The 20377-nt window shown below is 41.4% G+C and overlaps 1 protein-coding gene across 2 annotated transcripts in view; it reads right to left on the bottom strand.

Annotated features, from left to right (window-relative positions):
* Nucleotides 1-20377, bottom strand: part of rbm47 (RNA binding motif protein 47) — a 202406-nt gene that overhangs the window by 166076 nt on the left and 15953 nt on the right. The window contains exon 1 of one of the 2 annotated variants that reach the window (XM_072252827.1): nt 16409-16430. The exons of the other annotated variant lie outside the window; for it this stretch is intronic. The gene's annotated coding sequence lies outside the window, so the exon portion shown is untranslated. Of the gene's footprint in view, nt 1-16408; nt 16431-20377 lie in introns of those variants that run through there. 2 annotated transcript variants of the gene reach the window in all.

Here is a 20377-nt window from a genome sequence, read left to right as displayed (position 1 = left end):
CACTCTTGTGCTTTCTTCTTTGGGATAGCAAAGAAATGCAATCCGGTGGCGATATGAACTTTAAGAGAAGAGTGCAGGCAAGAGCACATTGATTTCACCTCCATAATCACTTGGTCAGAGAGAACTTTTGATTTGTCTATGAAGTCATGCTGGAATTAAGGAGATTGAGGGGGGATCTGATTGAGACATATAAGATTATTAAGGGATTGGACAAGATAGAGGCAGGAAATATGTTACAGATGCTGGGAGAGTCCAGTACCAGAGGGCATGGTTTAAGAATAAGGGGTAGGTCATTTAGGACAGAGTTGAGGAGGAACTTCTTCTCCCAGAGAGTTGTGGAGGTGTGGAACATGCTGCCTGAGAAGGCAGTGGAGGCCAATTCTCTGGATGCTTTCAAGAAGGAGCTAGATAGGTATCTTATGGATAGGGGAATCAAGGGTTATGGGGACAAGGCAGGAACTGGGTATTGATAGTAGATGATCAGCCATGATCTCAGAATGGCGGTGCAGGCTCGAAGGGCCGAATGGTCTACTTCTGCACCTATTGTCTATTGTCTATTGTCTATTTTCTATGATAAGGAGAAAGAATAAGAAAGTAGAACCAAGGATGTCTTTGATTGTAAGACCTCCCTTTCTGGAGAAAGATGGCATGACAGGGCTGGAAACAGCTCTTTCAGAGTCCAAAGTATGGAATAGAAAGTGATTCTATGATAAAGAAACCTCACAAATTCTTGCGCTTGATAGGCATGGAGGCAAAATGGTCAAGGACATTTTGCAGAGGAGGAGGTTGTCATTACAGGCTTGGGCCTAAAGGATATAGCTTTGACTTGCATATCTTGGTGCAGGTAGAGTCCAGATAGAAAGTCTAGACCTGAAATATCAACTATCTACTTCCCTCTGCAGATGTTGCCAGACCTGCTGAGATCCTCAAGTAGTTAACTTTTTGTTCCACATTTCAGCAGCTGCAGTCTCTGGTGCCTCCATGTAGGTGAAGTAGACTTAATTAGCTGGCAATGGTAGGGCACAAATGACATAGTATTAGTGGGATTACAATTAGAGTCATTGTCAATAGGTTGCTGCTTCCAGCAGCCACTGCCACTCTTAAGCCCAATTTATACTTCTGTGTCAAATGTACGCCGTAGGTACTATGTACCCTATGCCATACCATACGTCGTAGGGTGACGTGCACCTCCCCAGAAATGTAACTCACGTGTCGCGGCGACACAGACCGCAACAACTGTGATTGGTCCGTTTGGTAGCATCGCATTTCCTCTTACACATTTCCAGTTGCTTTTCTCCGCCATGTCTGTATACTGATGCGAAATAAATGGTTGGAGGCGATGAACCAAATCATCAAATCTACCTGCCGACACCCGAAAATATTTGAAATGCATTTCCTCGTCCATGTCTTTCACGAAGAAACTCAACACAGTGGCATAGAAACCCCATTGCCAACTAGTGTTTTGGCGGTGAATTGCAGGGCGACGCAGACACAACTATGCATGCTTGCTACGGCGTAGGGCTATGCAAAGGTATAAATCAGGCTTGCAGCGTAGCCCATGTGCACAAGTATAAATTGGCCTTTAGACATAGCATCTCAATATGCACAGGAGGACAGGATTCTGGGCTGCACTCAGCGTTCAGTTACATTGATGGATGGCTAAAGCCGATGAGCTACATCTCAGCTGGGTAATGATTTCGCTCTGGCAATCACATTTGGGTTTGTAATTTGAACCAGAATTCCTGTTCCTGATCATTCTGGAGTAAACTCTGCTGGGAGTGTGTGCACGTGAATGTTACAGTATACGCTTTTCCTTGATGTTTCCAGAGGTCAAATAACTTGATTGAGATCATGATCCACGTTAATGTTTTACTAATGGTACCTTGAGCAAAGTTCAAAGTTCAAAGTAAATTTATTATCAAAGTACATACATGTCACCACATACAACCCTGAGATTCATCTTCTTGCGGGCATACTCAATAAATCCAAATACCATAATAGAATCATAATAGAATTCATAATAGAATCAATGAAAGACCGTACCAACAGGGTGGACAACCAGTGTGCAAAAGACAACAAACTGTGCAAACACAAAAAAAAGAAATAATAGGCAAATAAATAAATGGACAAATGAATAGGTAGGTAGGTAGATAGATAGATAAATAAATAAATAAATAAATAAGCAAGCAAGCAGGCAATAAATATTGAGAACGTGAGATGAAGAATTCTTGAAAATGAGTTCATAGATTGTAGAAACAGTTCAGTTTTGGGGCAAGTGAAATTGAGTGAAGTTATCGCCTCTAGTTCAACAGCCTGATGGTTAGGGGCTAATAACTGTTCCTGAACCTGGTGGTGTGAGTCCTGAGGCTCCTGTACCTTCCTCCTGATCGCAGCAATGGGAAGAGAGCGTGACTAGGATGGTGGGGATCCCTGATGATGGATGCTGCTTTCCTGTGACAATGCTCCACGTGGGTGTGCTGAATGGTGAGAAGGGTGATGGATTGGTCCGTATCCACTATGCCTTGTAGGATTTTCCATTCATGAGCATTGGTGTTTCCATGTCAGGCTGTAATGCAGCCAGTCAATATACTCTCCACCACACATCTATAGAAGTTGGTTAAAATTTTAGATGTCATAAGGAATTTGCACAAACTCCTTGGGAAGTAGAGGCGCTGCCATGCTTTCTTCATGTTTACACTTCTGAGCTGGGCTTAGGACAGTCCTCTGAAATGATAACACTGAGGAAATGACAGAGTTATGATGGCACCAGACAGCCACATTTTTGAGCTTATCTGTTTAATTTCTACTTTTAATGTCTCTCTTTTTCCTTTTCAAGGTGGATGGGGTTCTGTCGAAGACCCTGACCTAAAGCTACACTCAAACTTTGGTTCTTTGCAGTGATGGGGCCGACTCCCAGGGCTCACCGAGCAGCCGTTTCCTGACACCCCAAAACGCAACCTAGAAGTAAGGCGCACCTTTGGGGTTGCAAAGCTTGGCAGTCCTGGAGATTCTATGTCGGTGCTGCCGACTGAAGCATTTGAAACGTAGGAGAAAATGGAATATCATGAACAGCGGATCCTCTCTCTCTCTCTCTCTCTCTCTCACATTGGTGGGGGTGAAATTGTTGCTGATTCTCGAGTTGCAGAACTTGGAAAAAAGAAGCGATGCAGCAGGTTCTAACACAGTAAAACAGCAAGTCATTTTGTTTATGTCTCCCGTCTTGCTGAGTGACACTTCTCTGTCCCTTTATTAGGGAGAGAGAAAGCCTGTGGTATGTCGAATTGGTTGGGTGGATTAGATTTTCTGTACTGCTGATCATGGCCTTGGGAGCTTTACTATTTTTTGCTTGGAGGGTGGAGATAGCTGATTCTTTTTTTGCCGAAATAAGTGGGGGGAGGGGGTTGGTCATTGCTTTGCTACTGCTTGTGGGGGGAGTAGGGGGGGCTTTGGGTTTCTAACGTTTTCACTGTCACTCATTATTTTGGGCACTCTTCTGTTTTTGTGGATGTCTGCAAAGAACAAGAATTTTAGGCTGGATATTGTATACATTTTCTGATATTAAATGCAACTATTGAATTTAAAATTGCTAACCCTCTCCACCTCTGATTCCCTGATAAGGACTGGCTCATAGTCCTCCAATTTCCTCCTCCTGAAGTCAATAATCAACTGCCTGGTCTTGCTGACATTCAGTAAGAGGTTGTTGTTGTGGCACCACTCAGCCAGGTTTTCAATCTCCTTCCTATATGCTGACGCATCACCACCTTTGATTCAGCCTACAACAGTGGTGACATCTGCAAACTTAAATATGGCATTGGAGCTGTGCTTAGCCGCACAGTCATAAGCGTAAAGCGAGTGGAGCAGTGGCCAAGCACACAGCCTTGCTGATGGAGATTGTGAAGGAGATGTTGTTGCCAATCCGACCTGAATGGTGTCTGAAGTGAGGAAATCGAGGATCCAATTACACAAGGAAGTATTGAGGTTAAGGTGCTGAAGCTTACTGATTAGTTTTGAAGGGATGATAGTATTGAATACCAAGCTGTATTCAATAAAGAGCATCCTGATGTATGCACCTTTGCTGACGTGAAGTTCCAGGGTTGAGTGAAGAGCCAATGCAATGGCATCTGCTGTTGCCCTGTTGTGCCAGTAGGCAAACTGGAGTGTATCCAAGTCACTTCTCAGCCAGCAGTTGATATGTTTCATCATCAAACTCAACCAAGCTAAGAATCCACAAAGAGAAAGTGAAAGGAAGTTTTATCTTTAAGAAAAAAATACAAGGCTATCAATGAGTGATCATTAAGCACTACTGTGCTTCAATTTCCATTTAATGTGCAGTACAAGAACCCAAGAGGCATTGAGTGTGCTGTAAGCTCAAGTTAGATGCAACTTTTACCAGAAATCTGTATTTTAAGACATCCAGCAGAATTATTCTTCAATAAGAAAATGAAATCACAAAAGATGAGATAAACTTAAAACCTAGAATTGATGAAGAAATAATCCTATGGGCATACATTTACAGCATTCTTCTTTCTGTCATGAAATAGTAATCAATATGAAACTGTATATGGTGAGCAAGTAAAATCACACATAGAATCAAGGAACAAAAAAATTATAGGAGGCCATCCAGCCTGTGCCACTTGCTTGTATTGGCACAACCAAATGAATCAGTATTCAGAACTTGGTTAAATTTTCAAAACGTAATTTTCTAGCTTCCAGAAACAGATGATTCACGAGCACACATTATTTCTGACGCAGGCAGCATGCCAATATTGTGCCGTCTACAGCCAATGCCATTGTCATGAGGTTGGGTGATGCAGAATTCATCAGAGGGCCAGTAATGCAAGTGGCTCCAATTTAAAGCTAGGTCGCACTGCATCTCTTAAAGGGATGTGCAATTTGGCTTCAACAGATGCTTGGCATCATTATGACATTTATTCTGGTGTGAAGAATAAATTTAACATCAGACTGAGAGAGCTTTAACATCAGACTGAGAGAGCTTTAAATGCTCCATTGGAAGCAGAGTGATAGGCAATACAAGGGGAATGAATATACCTTTAAGTGCCTATCATTGCTAGTCTACACAACTGCATTTTACATGATATATCCATCTCTCACTTGCCACAGTTTCAATCAATTAGGTCTCAAATCTGACATTCATCGATGTTCCTCACCAACACAAGTCTCATAACAACATCTCAGAATGTGCATGTAGCAACTTAATCGATCCTAAAAACCAGATCATGCAGATCCATTACACAATTTCCCCCTCTTGCCGAATATAATGGACACACTTGTGGACCAACCGTAATGCAGTATCTGATGGCTGATGCTTCAGTTGCCTTTGCAACACAAGCAGAAGGCAGTCTATTGAAACATGCCATGTAACTGCAAACTGCTGCCAAGAAATTAGGAACACATGCATTCAAAGGGGTTTGCAGAGTGGCTCCTTTAGAAAATCTGATTCCAGGTGTCTCAGTCACCCAGTAACCTTTATCCAGTAGATTGCTAACAGTGTTGAGGCATTATCCCACAGTGTGGCTTTGGCTTCTCAAAACCTGTTGATCTTTCTGTCAGAATGACGACGTTTGTATTGACAGAAGAACACCACAGCTATTTGGTCTTTCATATTACCTATCCCGCAAAGAGTGCTGCAGCCTTAACCAAGATGTGTCATTCAAAACCATTGGCCCTAGGCCCAAACTTACACAAGGATATCATCCAGGTTTATCTGCAGAATACATCTTCATTAGTCATGCTGCTGCCATTTTTATAGCAACACTCAGATGAGCAAAAACATGGAAAATTGACACTAAGGTACTACAGAAGTGTTGTGATTGACTGACATTTTCGAGTCGAATCACTTTTTATTGTCATTTCGACCATAACTGCTGGTACAGTACACAGTAAAAACGAGACAATGTTTTTCAAGACCATGGTGCTACATGAACAATACAAAAACTACACTGAACTATGTAAAACAACACAAAAACTACACTAGATTACAGACCTACCCAGGACTGCATAAAGTGCACAAAACAGTGCAGGCATTACAATAAATAATAAATAAGACAATAGGCACAGTAGAGGGCAGTAGGTGGGTGTCAGTCCAGGCTCTGGGTATTGAGGAGTCTGATGGCCTGGGGGAAGAAACTGTTACGTAGTCTGGTTGTGAGAGCCCGAATGCTTCGGTGCCTTTTGCCAGATGGCAGGAGGGAGAAGAGTTTGTATGAGGGGTGCGTGGGGTCATTCATAATGCTGTTTGCTTTACGGATGCAACGTGTGGTGTAAATGTCTGTAATGACAGGAAGAGAGACCCCGATGATCTTCTCAGTTTTATGTAATTTGCCATTTACAAATTTTGTGTTGTATATTTTGGAAGGATATCAAAGTTCAAATTTCAAAGTAAATTTATTATCAATGTACATACATGTGACCACATACTACCACGCGATTAATTTTCTTGTGGGCATTCACAGTAACAATAGAATCACAAAGAAACACAATAGAATCAATGAGAAACTACACAGAAAGATGGACAAACAACCAAAGTGCAAAAGCCGACAAATGTTGCAACTATAAAAAGAAAAGCAAATGATAATAATTATTTTATTTTTTATTTTTATTTTTATTGATATACAGCATGGAATAGGCTCTTCCAGCCCTTCGAGCCACGACAGCCAGTAATCCCTGACTTAACCCTAGCCTAATTATGGGACAATTTATAATGACCAATTAACATAGCAACTAGTACGTCTTTGGACTGTGGGAGGAAACCAGAGAACCTGGAAACCCACACAGTCATGGGGAGAACATACAATCTCATTATAGGCAGCTGCGGGAATTGAACCAGGTTTGTTAGAACTGTAAAGCATTGTGCTAACCACCACCTACTGTGCCGCCTGATGAACAAATAATATTGCGATCATGAGCTATAGAGACCTTGAAAGTAAGTCCCTAGGCTGTGGAATCAGTTCAGGGTTGGAGTGAGTGAAGTTATCCACTGTGGTTCAGGATAGTTGAAGGCTAATAACTGTTCCTGCACCCTGAGGCATGGGACCTAAGGGTACCTCCTTCCCAATTAAGCCAGTCAAAGCTGTGGTACAGTTGCTGAATGGGAAATTAAGTTTATTTCTACTGACAAACAGATTGTTGATCAGCAACTTGCCATAGAGGGGTATTCTCCCTCCTCCTCCAAGCAGTCAACGACAAGGTGCGTGTTCTAACAAAGGTAAGATTCTCCAGCACACAACACATTATGTGGGACTGTATGGGTTTTTGTAAATACATGCTGCTCACACGTGCATCAATTCCATATCAGAGTTATAGCCCTGCTAGCAGCAGGTAGTTTTTTGTCATCTAGTAGACACCCTCAAATATAAAATGGCACAACAGGGTGCTATAAAATTACTCTGACCAAGCCATTCTGCAGAATTCTCCATTTCACAGTACACAACCACTGGACATTAATGGATTGGAATTTGTTTAATTCTGGTATATCTTAGACATGCGGCATCCAGAAATCCAGACATATGCAGCCAATGACAAGCCTGCAGTCATCACAAACCTGCAAGCAGTGAAACTCTGATAATTCACTATTAACTAGAACCCATCTGACTCAATGGGACTCCATTTCACTCACCAGGTTCCTGTGTTTCAGCTTTGGTCACTGGGGCCCTAATACCCACACTCTCTTTCTACTAACCTGGATTTGTTCACTGCACTGCCTTGGAACTTAATCTAGGTGTAAACTTTCCAGGGCCTCATTTGACCTTTTAAACTTGCCAAGTTTGTGACATTGTGTCATGATAACATCCTTTCCCTCACAATGTCAGCAAATGAAAGAGTTGGTCATTGACTTCAAGAAGGAGAGAGGTGCATATGTTCCTGTCTACTTCAACAGTGTTGACATTGAGAGGGTAGATAGCTTCAACTTCCTCGGTGTGAACATCATCAACGGCCTGTTCTGGTCTAACCACATTAATGACAAGGCCAAGAAATCTCACCTATGCCTCTATTTCTTCAGAAGGATGAAGAAATTTGACATGTCCCCATCAACCCTTACCAATCATAAATATGAGAGATTCTGCAGAATTTCTGCTGAATCCCTTACCAATTTTTATCAATGCACCATGGGAAGTATTCTATGTGGATGCATTATGGTTTAGTATCACAACTGCTCTACATGTGACCACAGAGAGTTACAGACACAGGTCAGAACAGGACAGAAACCCCATCCAACAGGCAGAAGATACAAAAGCAGGAAAGCTTATACCACCAGGCTCAAGGACAGCTTCTATCCAGCTGTTATTAGACTCTGAAATGGATTGCTTGCATGATAAGATAGACTTTTAACCTCACAGTCTACCTCATTATGATCTTGCACATTATTGTTTACCTGTACTGCACTTCCTCTGTAGCTTTTACACTTCATTCTGCATAGTTACTCATTTTACCTGCTCTACCTCAATGTACTGTGTAATGACTTTATCTGTATGAACAGTATGGAAAACAAGCTTTCAACTGCATCTTGGTACATGTGGTAATGATACACCAATAAACAATAGTAAAGTTCACCTGAAAAATAATTATTCCACTGTGTGACATCAAAAAATTGCGAACATCTGGTAGCATGGAAAATCTGCTACTCTACACCACCAACGTCATGAGCCGTCTGGATTAATGGAGTTTTACTGTACTTATATTTCCTGCTGCAGTCTAACAAGCAAGAATCTTCCTCTTTGGGGAAAAGGGCGTTTGAGGAACTAATATGTAGCACAAAGCTCATGGTATGCTAAGTTTCTGAGGCTTTCCTCCTGTGTGCTTCTGAAGCAACAGGCAATGGCTAGCTTTTAAACAAACAAAACAAGACTGACAACAACCATGCATTTCTTCAAGGCACAAGCATACAAGAGTGGTCCAAACATAGATGACAAGAGAAATTAAAGCAAATATCTAAAAAATAATTGCTTGAAAAAAAGCAAAAAAAAACCTGCAGGTTGGGAATGGTTTATTATTCAGCAAAGGATTTCGAAGTTCTAAGTGCAACATACATTTATTATCAATGTATACATTATACATTCTTGAGCTTTGCTTCCTTACAGACAGTCACAAAACAAAGAAACCTCAAAAGGACCCATTAAAAAAGGGAATTCAAAGAACTGAATAAGAAATGGAAAATAGTGTAGGAGAATAAGCTAGAGAGATGCTCTGAAAAGGAGAAGTGGGACTTAATATAGGTCCCTAGTAGATAAAAATGTAGGATAGATTTTATGGGAAATAAGGAAATGGAAGAGGAATTAACACATGTTCTGTGCCTGTCTTTAAATAAGACAAAAAAAATCCCAGAAATACTGGAGAACCAAGGGTTCAATGCAAATGAGGAAGTTACATAAATTAGTATAATCTAAAAAAAGACTACCACAGAAATTAACGAGCCTGAAAACTGATAAATCCACAAGACTTAATTAGTCATATCTCAGTGTTTTGAAAGAGGTGGCTATGAAGATGGTAGAAGCCCTAGGTATCATTTTCCAAAATGTTACAGATTCTGAAATATAGATTGGAGGGTAGCAAATGTAATCCAACTATTTAACGAAAGGAGAGAGAAAATAGGGAACTATCTAATCTGATAATCAACTATCTAATTTACATAGTTGGGAAAATGCTGGAACCTATAATAAAGAACATTACATCAAGGTACTCAGAAAATAAAAACATGATTGGGCAGAGTCAATATAGATTCATAAAAGGGAAGATATGTTTGACTAGCCTATTGAAGTTCTTTGAGGATGTATCAAGTAGAATGAATGAAGAGCAAGCAAGAATATTGGACATTTGGATTTATGACAAATAAACTCTTCTCGGGCTTCCAGCCAGGCACATATATTGCTTATAACTGACATTTTGTTGACTACTTCTGCCATCTACTTCAGGGAAGATGCCCGGGCATATCTAGACCAGTTGTATTTATGCCCCTGTAGTCTGTCCTTCCTGATTGGTTAGTCCTCATCCAATGAAGTTTACACTCTCCCACCATGTTTACAATTTGGCTAAGGGCACCAAATATAACATTTTCAAATTTACTGTTGACATGAACATGAAAATCTGAATAATGACACATTCAACAGTATACAGACAAAGTAAGTGAGCAACAAAATAACAGGTGAAGTACAATGTGCAAAATACAAGGTTGTCTACTGACTGAAAAAACAGAAATGTTGAGGGACTGGTAAATGTTAATACACAAAGTGTCCTGAAAGCTAACAAAGATGCAGATGGTAATCAGGATGTTTGGGGGTCTTTACAAGAGTGAAACAGCCTTACTGCAATATAGATGCCTTAGGCGGAGGTTACGTGTCCAAAATAGAAGGCATCGGGGGGGGGGGGTTCAAGTTTCTTTGCGGGGTGGACGCTGAGCAGCACCCTAACTTGAGGGACAAGACCTGACCGACCAGTAGTAGAGCAGGCACTTCCAAAAAATAAGGATAAGGCACTGGAACTCAGGAAGAACCATAGCTCTGCAGACAGTAAGCACCCGTCGTCACAACGCATCTGAAACTCAGCAATCTCATCCAACCTTAACAACCAAATAGGCATTACTGGGGATGCATAAATTAGCAACCAGGGTGCCCAACAGTTCCCCTTGATTTGCGGCACAAAGTTTAACAGTTGCAAAGTCAAGTACACCCTCTCAACTTTCTCTACAGATCTATGGAAAAAAGGTTGCACAACGATACAGCGCTGGCCAGCACCAAACGATGAAATAGCGCCAATCAGTGAACCTGCCAACCCCAAGGATACCTCTCGAGGTGTTCAAAGTGACCATGGCTTCCTACGTGTGATCAAGAACCAACTTTGGCCATTGAGAGACCTTATGCGATTCATCATTAGTATAAAGGTAGCTTGCTGAGCACCAGCTCTATCCCGACTAACATTCAGATTTCAATCTGAATCCTTGTCAACATAATTTTCACCGTTGTGATCATCTTCATCTTCGCCTTGTCATTCTTTTGCATGCCACTACCATCTTTGCATCCCTGTCAATTCACTGCCATCATCACCATACAATAGGTATTCCCACTTGGTGCTAATCTTTTATTTTAATTCATACCCATTAATTGGATAAATTCATACAGCATGATCTCTGAGTTTGAAGGCAGTGAAGCCTTGAATTCTAATTCTGCTAAGAAACAGAAACTACAGAAAGAGCATTAATACAATGTTACATACCTGGAATGTGGTTTTATTCCATTCCTGTCAGATCAGCAATGCCCCATATATCTTAGTTGTAATTCTATACTATCTAATGAAGCCACATAACCATCAAGATTGCAGGAACACTTCCATAAAAGACACCCTGAAAAGGCTTCTTATGGTATTACTCATTTCCAGAAGTTGAAAGAAGCATTTGAGAAGCATTGCACACTCAAGTCATTTGCCAATAAAGCTAAACATGACCTTGATAGTGGTCCCATTACTTCTTATAACATTTCCAAAATGGCAACAAAGTATGGAAAATCTCATACAACTGTTGAAAGATTAATAATGCCCGCTGTGTCAGAAGTGCACACCACTGTCTTAAAATGGATACCAGTGTCTTGAAATTAATTCTTCTGAGTAATTACTCTGTAGCTCATTGTATTGATGAAAGGAGTGAAGACATTGTAGCTCTATGCATAGTCGATATTCAAAAATAAAAAATTTGGGATACAACTGGATGAATCAACTGTGCAAGACAGCAAGGTGTTGCTAATGGCATATGTATGGTTTATCAGAAACAGAAAAATTTATGAAGACCATAAGACCATAAGACATAGGAGCAGAATTAGGCCCATTGAGTCTGCTCTGCCATTCAATCATGGCTGATCCTTTTTTTCTGTCTCCTCCTCAACCCCAGTTCGTGACTTTCTCCCGATAACCTTTGATGCCATGTCCAATCAAGAACCTAGCAATCTTAGCCTTAAATACACCCAAGGACTTGGCCTCCACAACTTCATGTGGTAATAAAATTCCACAAATTCACCACTCTTTGGCTAAAGAATTTCTCTGCATCTCTGTTTTGAAATGGCACCCCTCTGTCCTGAGGCTATGCCCTCTTGTCCTAGACTCTCCCACCAAGGAAAACATCCTTTCCACATCTACTCTGTCTAGGCCTTTCAACATTCGAAAGGTTTCAAAGAGATCCCCCCTCATCCTTCTGAATTCCAGCGAGTACAGACCCAGAGCCATCAAACGTTCCTCATATGATAACCCTTTCATTCCTGGAATCATCCTTGTGAACTTCCTGTGGACCCTCTACAATGCCAGCACATTTTTTTCTAAGATGAGGGTCCCAAAACTGTTCACAATACTCAAGGTGAGGCCTCACCAGTGCCTTATAAAGCCTCAGTATCACATCCTTGCTCTTGTATTCTAGACCTCTTGAGATGAATGCTAACATTACATTTGCCTTCCTGCAAGTTTATGAAGGGATTCTCTTTTGTAAAAAGTTAAAAACAAATATCAACGGAGAATCAATCTACGATGAGCTCAAAATGTATATTGAGGATAAAAGTATTCCAGTTAGGAACATGATTTCTTATGCAATAGACGGACCACCATAGGCCGCCATGCTGGATTAGTGGCATTTATGAAAAAAGAAATTCCAAGTCTGTTTGCAATCCATCATCAACATCTCACAGCCAAAAACCTCAGCCAGCAACTTTTTTCAAGCATGACTCTTGTAATATCTGCTATCAACAAAATTAAAGCTCGTCCATTAAATGGCAGAATATTTTGCCAGTTATGCCAAGATAACGATGAAGAGTTCAAACACTTGCTCCTCACACTGAAGTGCATTGGCTGTCAAAAGGCTGCTGCTTAAAACATCTCTTTGATTTTTTTTTGACACTGTGGTTGAATTTTTGTTCAAAGTCAACAAGAACTTGGGAAACAAGATTAAACATCTACATGGAGATGTGGCATACCTAGCTGATCAAGATGATAAAATGAACATTTTAAATATGAAACTGCAGGGGGAGAATTTCAAATGAATCCAGGCAAAAAGGGCAGTGTCCACTTTTATCAGAAAATTGGAAATATATAAGCAAAACATCGGGAAAAGAATGTTCTCACAGTTGCCTTGCATGGAAAATATGGCACTCTGTTTCACAAATGGTAATTTACAAGAGTACTGCTTACACCTGCAGTCACTGAAGAAAGATTTTCAGAATCAATTCAAGGACTTGAATGATCTGGAAATTCCACTCTGGGTAATTAAACCATTTCTTTGACAGGTGGAAGAATATGACAAGAACTTTCAAGAAGAAATGATCAAGATTCAGAATGAGGAAGAAGGAAAAAGTGCTCTTCAAAAATGTCAGCTTTTGTGGTATGTTGCTACAGTGCCATACAAAGTTTCCTGACCTTTGGAGAAGAGCCAAACTGCTCTTCATTGCAATTCCATCCCCTTACCTTTCTGAAAGAGGCTTCAGTACAGTGAAACACGTACTCAGAAAAATCAGAATGCACTTAGACATGTTACGCATAGGGACTTAAGGCTTTTGCTGTCACAACTTGAACCAGATATTTCAACTCTTGCTAAAAACCATCAAACTCAAGGACCACATAAGCTGCTGTACAGTGCACAGGTACTGTGTAAGCTAGATTTAAAGACAAATAAAAATTTAAAACTGAATCATTTTTCTCATGTTAGCATATGGTAGACATGTTTTTACACTGTGGGGGTGCCAGAAAGTATATTGTGCCTAAGAGGGGTGTTGGCAATTATGAAGGAGCTTTAGCGGGGTGTTGGCAAGTATGAAGGTACTTTAGGGGGGTGTTAGCAAGTATGAAAGTGCTTTAGTGGGGTATTGAACTATAAAGGCTGGGAAACACTACCTTAGAGCATACCCAGAGTATTGTGTACAACTCTAGTCTTCTTGTGTTTAAAAGGATATATTTGCTTTAGAGAGAAGCTGGTGTAGAATTCCTAGATACTCTAGTTCTGCAGGGGAAGTTCTAGCCTATTTATGGGATATTATGTTGACCAGGTCTCTTTTCTCTAGAGATGAAGGAATTGAGATAATTTCATTTCAAAATACAAAAATCTTAGAGGACTTCACAAGATAGACAAAGATAGAATGCTTTTCTTAGCTAAGGAGTCTCAATCTGGATTGAAGTGTCAGAGAGGCAGGTCATTTAAAACTGAAAAAAGAAGTTGCTTTACTCAGAAATGCTCTGATGTGAGGGCCATATCATTCTCAAGCTCGAAACCCAGACATCCCACCTCTCCTGGAAGTTCTGGGAGTCTCCCAATTATTAATAGTGGCTCCCTGATGCCCGCAAATTATATACAGTATCCCGGAAATCAATTTTTTTGAGAGCAAGAAAGCGAGAGCGAGAGCGATGACGAGGAGAGAGAGTGAGAGAGTGAGAGCGCACACCATGGCAGTGTTCCAAACAAAGAAAATATAAAACGTACGTCACCCCAGACTACACTAAAGTGTACCCCTGCCTAATAGGGGTCAAAAATAATGACAGTGTTGCTCGCTGCACTGTTTGCAACAGTGACTTTTCTGAGTTAAGACTGTAAAAGACATGTTTAGGTGAGTTTAACAGGTGTCATTCATTCATTAGCATAGCTAACATTATTTAAACTAGCTGGTTAGCTGCTAAGGAGCTACTCTATGATGGTCCCCACCCCCAGTCTCCAACATTGCAAGGAATGAAGTCTTCAAAGAAGTTTTACAAAGTCACGCCTCCTCTCCTTTGTTTCAAATAACACATATCCCACCTCTCCCGGAAGTTCCAGGAGTCTCCCGCAAATTGATGGTGCTACCATCCTGAAACGAGTTTTTGTAGGGTGGGATGTCTGGAAACTAGATTTCTGATTCCAGAAAAGGCACTCTGTTTTGGATGAGGTTATGGATTAGGGATGTGAAGAAGTTAGAAATCAGGCCAGAATCTAGACCATCAAGCACCAGCAAAGTGGGTGTGAGATGAAGGGGACATTCATGATTGGATGTCAGCTGGCCAACCAGGGAGGATGAGGGCTAGTGCACCACCCAGGTCAGCAAGTCGTCAGTTGCTTCTGGGATCTCATGTGCCAGGAGGTACAAGAGCCAGTATGCGAATTGGCAAGACCAAAGTTCAAGGCCTAGTCTTCGGGGTCCTGTCATCAGCATGCCCCGAGTTTGAGGCCTAGAGTTCAGGGTCCTCACCCATTGTCATCCTTGGAATTGACATCAAAGATTGAAGCCCATAGGGCAATCGGAAGTCCAGAAGTCGAGGCCCAATGGCCTTGAGTCTACAAATAGTTGTGAGTCCGCTGAGGAAGTTGAAGGCCCAATGTCTGTGAATCAGCAGGCCCACTGGAAGCTGAAGTCCACTGGGGTTAGAGACTGTGTTTGTGCATGGGAGGGCTAGTTAGTAGGAAAGAGGAAAATGGGACTTCTTGTGCCGTTGTTGCTTCGCTGCTTGTACGGGTCTGATTTATTGTGTTCTGCTGGAAATTGGTGAGCTTCTGATTCAATCCCAGTGTAATATCTTCTGCTGACATTGCTTGCAGTGCATTCTTTAGACTCTGAACAAATGTGGGCATCTATGTTGGGGCTGGAATGTATGGCAATATTTGTGGGCTGCCCCCAGCACATCCTTGGGTGTGTTGGTTATTAATGCAAATGACACATTTCACTGTATGTTATGGTGTGCATGTGATGAATAAATCTGAATCTGAAGCTCGAACACAGCAAAAGATTTCCAGAAAAACATAAACAATGATATTCATAAAGCTTCTTAAAAATAATGTAGCATCTCTGCTGACTGTGCCTACTTGAAATGATGACAAAGCATGTGGGATAGCACTGTGAACCACAAGTCTCCACATCTGAGTATAAGGAAGCCCAACAAATGTAAAAAAACAGCAGAAGATGTCCAGAGCCTCCCAAACTACCCACAGCTGTCTCGTTCGTGGGACGTTTATCGACTTGGTCAGACTCCCAAGAGCTTGCAAAACCTTACTGGAAGCAAGTCCAAGGGATTGTCTAGAAACAGGATGTTAATCTGGCTAAAATTGCTCCATTATATAAAACAATGATTGATTATTTGCATTCCGAAGTTGGGCTTTCAATCAGTGCAAATGCAAACCCTTTATTACCCTGCATATGTGAGTGTACACAGCAACAAGCAGAAACATATAGAGAGACCAAGGCATTGTTCTTTTAAACAACTCTCAGTAGATCATGCAATATCGAAATGTAGTGAAGAAACGAGAGACTGCAGGTGCTGGGATCTGGAGCAACACACAAAGCACTGGAGGAACAGCAATGTCAGGCAGCATTAGGCAGAAGTACGCAATGCAGTTCCTCCAGTACTTTGTGTGTTGTTCCAAATGGGATGATAATGATTTGCATTAAAACAAAATCACACATACCTTGAATACACAAACTCAAAGCGGAGTGAAAAGATCCAATTTTCATATGAATATAACAGAGAGCTCTCAGTGCTAATTCCAGGTCACCGATCTCAGTTTGTCATTGCACGTACCATTAGCTTAGTTCCTCAACATGTGATATTTAGAAATTTATGGAATGACTATGGGAGGAAGTGAGAGTAGGCACATAGCAAAAAACATGCTTAAAAACTACTTCCTTCATTAAAACTGTTTCCTTCTCTAAGGGTGTGCTTAACATTATGAGTGAAGTGCAATCACCCTTTATTGCTCCTCCTTGTTTTGATTCAGCCTAGTTTGCAGACAAACAATTTAAGCCTAAAGAAGTGAACAAAAATCAGTTTTAGCTCCGCACATTGAAAAATGCCACCAAGGATGAATGCCCTATCTAATATCGACAAAATAAAACAAGAAAATTATCCATCTCCTCACATCCTAGTAGTCTCATCATAACAACAATGACATTTAACATAACAATGAATTCATTTTATAAGTACAGAAAAACATGCTGCAGGTCAGGCTGCATCTGTGGGAACAGGAACAGAGTTAACATTTCAGGCCAAAGATCTCTCTTCAGATCTGGGATGGAGAGAAACGAAGTTCTTGGGCTACTGGGTGGGGGTGGGGGGGTAGTCAGGAAGGATGAGATGACTCCATGGGGATAAACTGTAAAAAACGTCATCTGGTCTATGACTAAGTGGCATCAGCTGGGGGTGAGGACATAACTAAAGGAATGAAACGCTTAGCAGGTCAAACAGGGCATATCCTTTCTTCCACAGAAAAAACAGAGAAAAAAAAACTGAGCCAATGACAGATGCAGACAAAGAAATTAAGTTACTTGAAGTTGTAAAATTCTGTACTGAATCCTGAAATCTACAAGGTGCTTAGGTGGAAGATGAGGTACTCTTCTTCAAGTTCCCATTGAACTTCAGTGTGACACTGCAGGAGACTACAGGCGAATAGGCCAGACTGGGACTGGAGCAGAGAATTAAAGTAGTAAGCAAACAAGAAATCAGGGTTGACTCTACAGACTGAACATGGGTGCTTCTCAGAGCAGTTACCTAATCTGTACTTGGCTTCTGCAGGGTAGTGGACCCCATGCTGCGAACACTGGAAGAGGTTTGAGTGAATCGCGGTTTCAGCTGGAAAGATCCAGAATGGTGGGAAGGTAGGATGTGGAAGGATAGATGTTGCTTTGCTTTTCTTTGCAAAGGAAAGTGCTGTAAAGAAGAGTAGTCAGTGGGAATGGAAGAGTGGACCAGGGGATCACAAAGAGAATAGACCCTGTGAAATGCTGAAAGGGGAGAAGAGGGAAGATGTGTCTGGTGGTGGAATCTCTTTGAAGGTGGCAGAACTTGCTGAGAGTAAATTTTTTTGGGTTATCCTTGTTAATTAACTGTTTCTCAGATCCAGTAATACACACAAAAAAAAATTCAAAGGAACTTTGAGAAGCATGAATGTAACTTCAACAGTCAGGGCAGGCTGGAGATGAAGTAGGGAAATTTAATATTAACAAAATATGAAGCCTGACTCTGATCCACTTTGAACATGATCTTGTGAGCTGGCACATGCTGCCAAATCTCTTCAAACTCCTAATAAAGTATACCCGCCGTCTTGCCTCTTTATAACTACATTGATATGTTGGGACCAGGTTAGATCCTCAGAGATCTTGACACCCAGGAACTTAAAGCTGCTCACTCACTCCACTTCCGATCCCTCTATTAGGATTGGTATGTGGTCCTTTGTCTTAACCTTCCTGAAGTCCACAATCAGCTCTTTCATCTTACGGGCGTTGAGTGCCAGGTTGTTGCTGCGGCACCATTCTACCAGTTGGCATATCTCACTCCTGTACGCCCTCTCATCACCATCTGAGATTCTACCAACAATGGTTGTATCGTCAGCAAATTTATAGATGGTATTTGAGCTATGCCTAGCCACACAGTCATGTGTATAAAGAGAGTAGAGCAGTGGGCTAAGCACACGCTCTTGAGTGCGCTAGTGTTGATCGTCAGCGAGGAGGAGATATTATCACCAATCCACACAGACTGTGATCTTCTGGTTAGGAAGTCGAGGATCCAATTGCAGAGGGAGGTACAGAGGGCCAGGTTCTGCAACTTCTCAACCAAAATGCTTGAGATGCCAAATCTCCTTTGACATATTCATTGAAGCATAAGGGAAAATGGGCCATATTCTTATATCCACTAAACACAGGTCCTTTACCAACGTTGTGGCCATACAACATTGAACTTTGACAATAAAAGTGCAGGAAAATGTGAACCACTTCCATATGCTGGGATTCATATCTTAACAAAGGCGCATACTGATGATGAAATCCTTCAGTGCGCTAGCATAGCCTTTGCTTGGCTGATGACAAGAGTATTACGATCAAAACCTTAAACTATCATAAAATTTATGGTCTACTGATAGAATATCTCCTGGTCTTCTATATGCTTTGGAAACATGGACTATCCACAGGAGTCACCTATCCCAAATCCACTAAATGAATCACTGTTCAATTTCAGGCTGACATCTCCAGTGTTCAGGATCAGTCAGTTCCAATGGGCAGGTTGCATCACTCACACATCTAAACCAAGGCTCTCAAAACAAACTATATGGAGCTCTATCATTGGAAGAAGTTACCAAATGGACAGGGAACGTTCTCAAGTACATTCAGAAACTCCCCTTGACAAACTGCAATGACCAATTGATCGCTCATAATGAAGAAGGAATATTTGGCTTGTCATATAGAACTTCAAGTTAATCTTTTGCGAGCCATCAGAAATCCAGCTCACCTCCCAAACTACCTAAGCACCAACTTCTGGTTTAGACTACCAGCTTCCCCCTTGCAGTCATCAATATCCTCCTTCCCCAAACATGATATGCAGTCGTTAAAAAAATTTTTTAAATGCGTTTCTACAATATAGTGACAGAAAAACCCCAACAACAAAATGGAGATTTATACAGTGCAAAACAAACATGTCCAATATATCTCATTGGCTACCCATCCCACAGGATGATGGTAGTTCCTTTCAAGGAACAGTGCATGCGTGAATGGATTTTAGGTGCGTAGGGGGTTGCACAGGTCCAGACCCACTCTCTCGACACCCCCTCCTGGATCCAGCGGCATTGTGGGGTCCAAGACGGCTGGGGGAAGTTCTGTTGCAGTAAATGGCCAGACCAAGCTTCGACGCGAGGGATGCCCTCTCCGCGCTTCAGGGCATGTGTTCACTAGATGGTCGGTGACCCTACGAGAGGGTTCATCCGCCCTTTGATCCACCCATTCATCAGGTCACTCGTCTGAGTGCTACTGGTATCATGTAACCCAGTACTACCTGTCGCATGGTTGGGTGGTCGGCGACTAAACTGGCTCCCCCACCAGGCTTGCCTGGTGAGAAGGGTGGCTAGGCACCCTGCAGGACGAAAAACAAGACCTGTCACGGGGCGGATGTCCAATATATAATTCATAACAATACGGAAAAAACACCCAAAATAAAATCATATAAGATTAATGACCTCACCATCCTCCCACTATAAAACCCCAGGCCAACCTTTTCTATGTATAAAAGAGAAATTAATCGGAGCATTCAACCCCACAGAGCTGTAAATATATATGAAAAAAGAAAATATAATGCTGACTACCAAAATTATAATGTAATTCACAACAAAAAACCGTAAAACTTACAGGAAAAAAAGCTGAAAGTAAGGGATTGTAGTACAAAAAAAAGGATAAACTTAATCTAAAGAGGAGTTATGAAAGTACTCAAGAAAAGGTCCCCACACCTTATGAAATTTTATGTCCAAATTAAGAAGTGAATAATGAATCTTTTCAAGGTCTAAGCAGGACATAATATCACTAAGCCATTGAGCTTGAGTGGGTGGGGCATAGTAGTCTGTCTTACATATAACATCTAGATATTTGCCAGCCCCTGACTCTAGCCTGTCTCACTGAGC

This window comes from Mobula birostris, chromosome 3 (genome assembly GCF_030028105.1).
Source record: "Mobula birostris isolate sMobBir1 chromosome 3, sMobBir1.hap1, whole genome shotgun sequence".
Lineage (NCBI taxonomy): Eukaryota > Metazoa > Chordata > Chondrichthyes > Myliobatiformes > Myliobatidae > Mobula > Mobula birostris.
The sequence above is the reverse complement of the archived record's forward strand: the minus strand, read 5'-3'. Positions and strand labels throughout refer to the sequence as shown.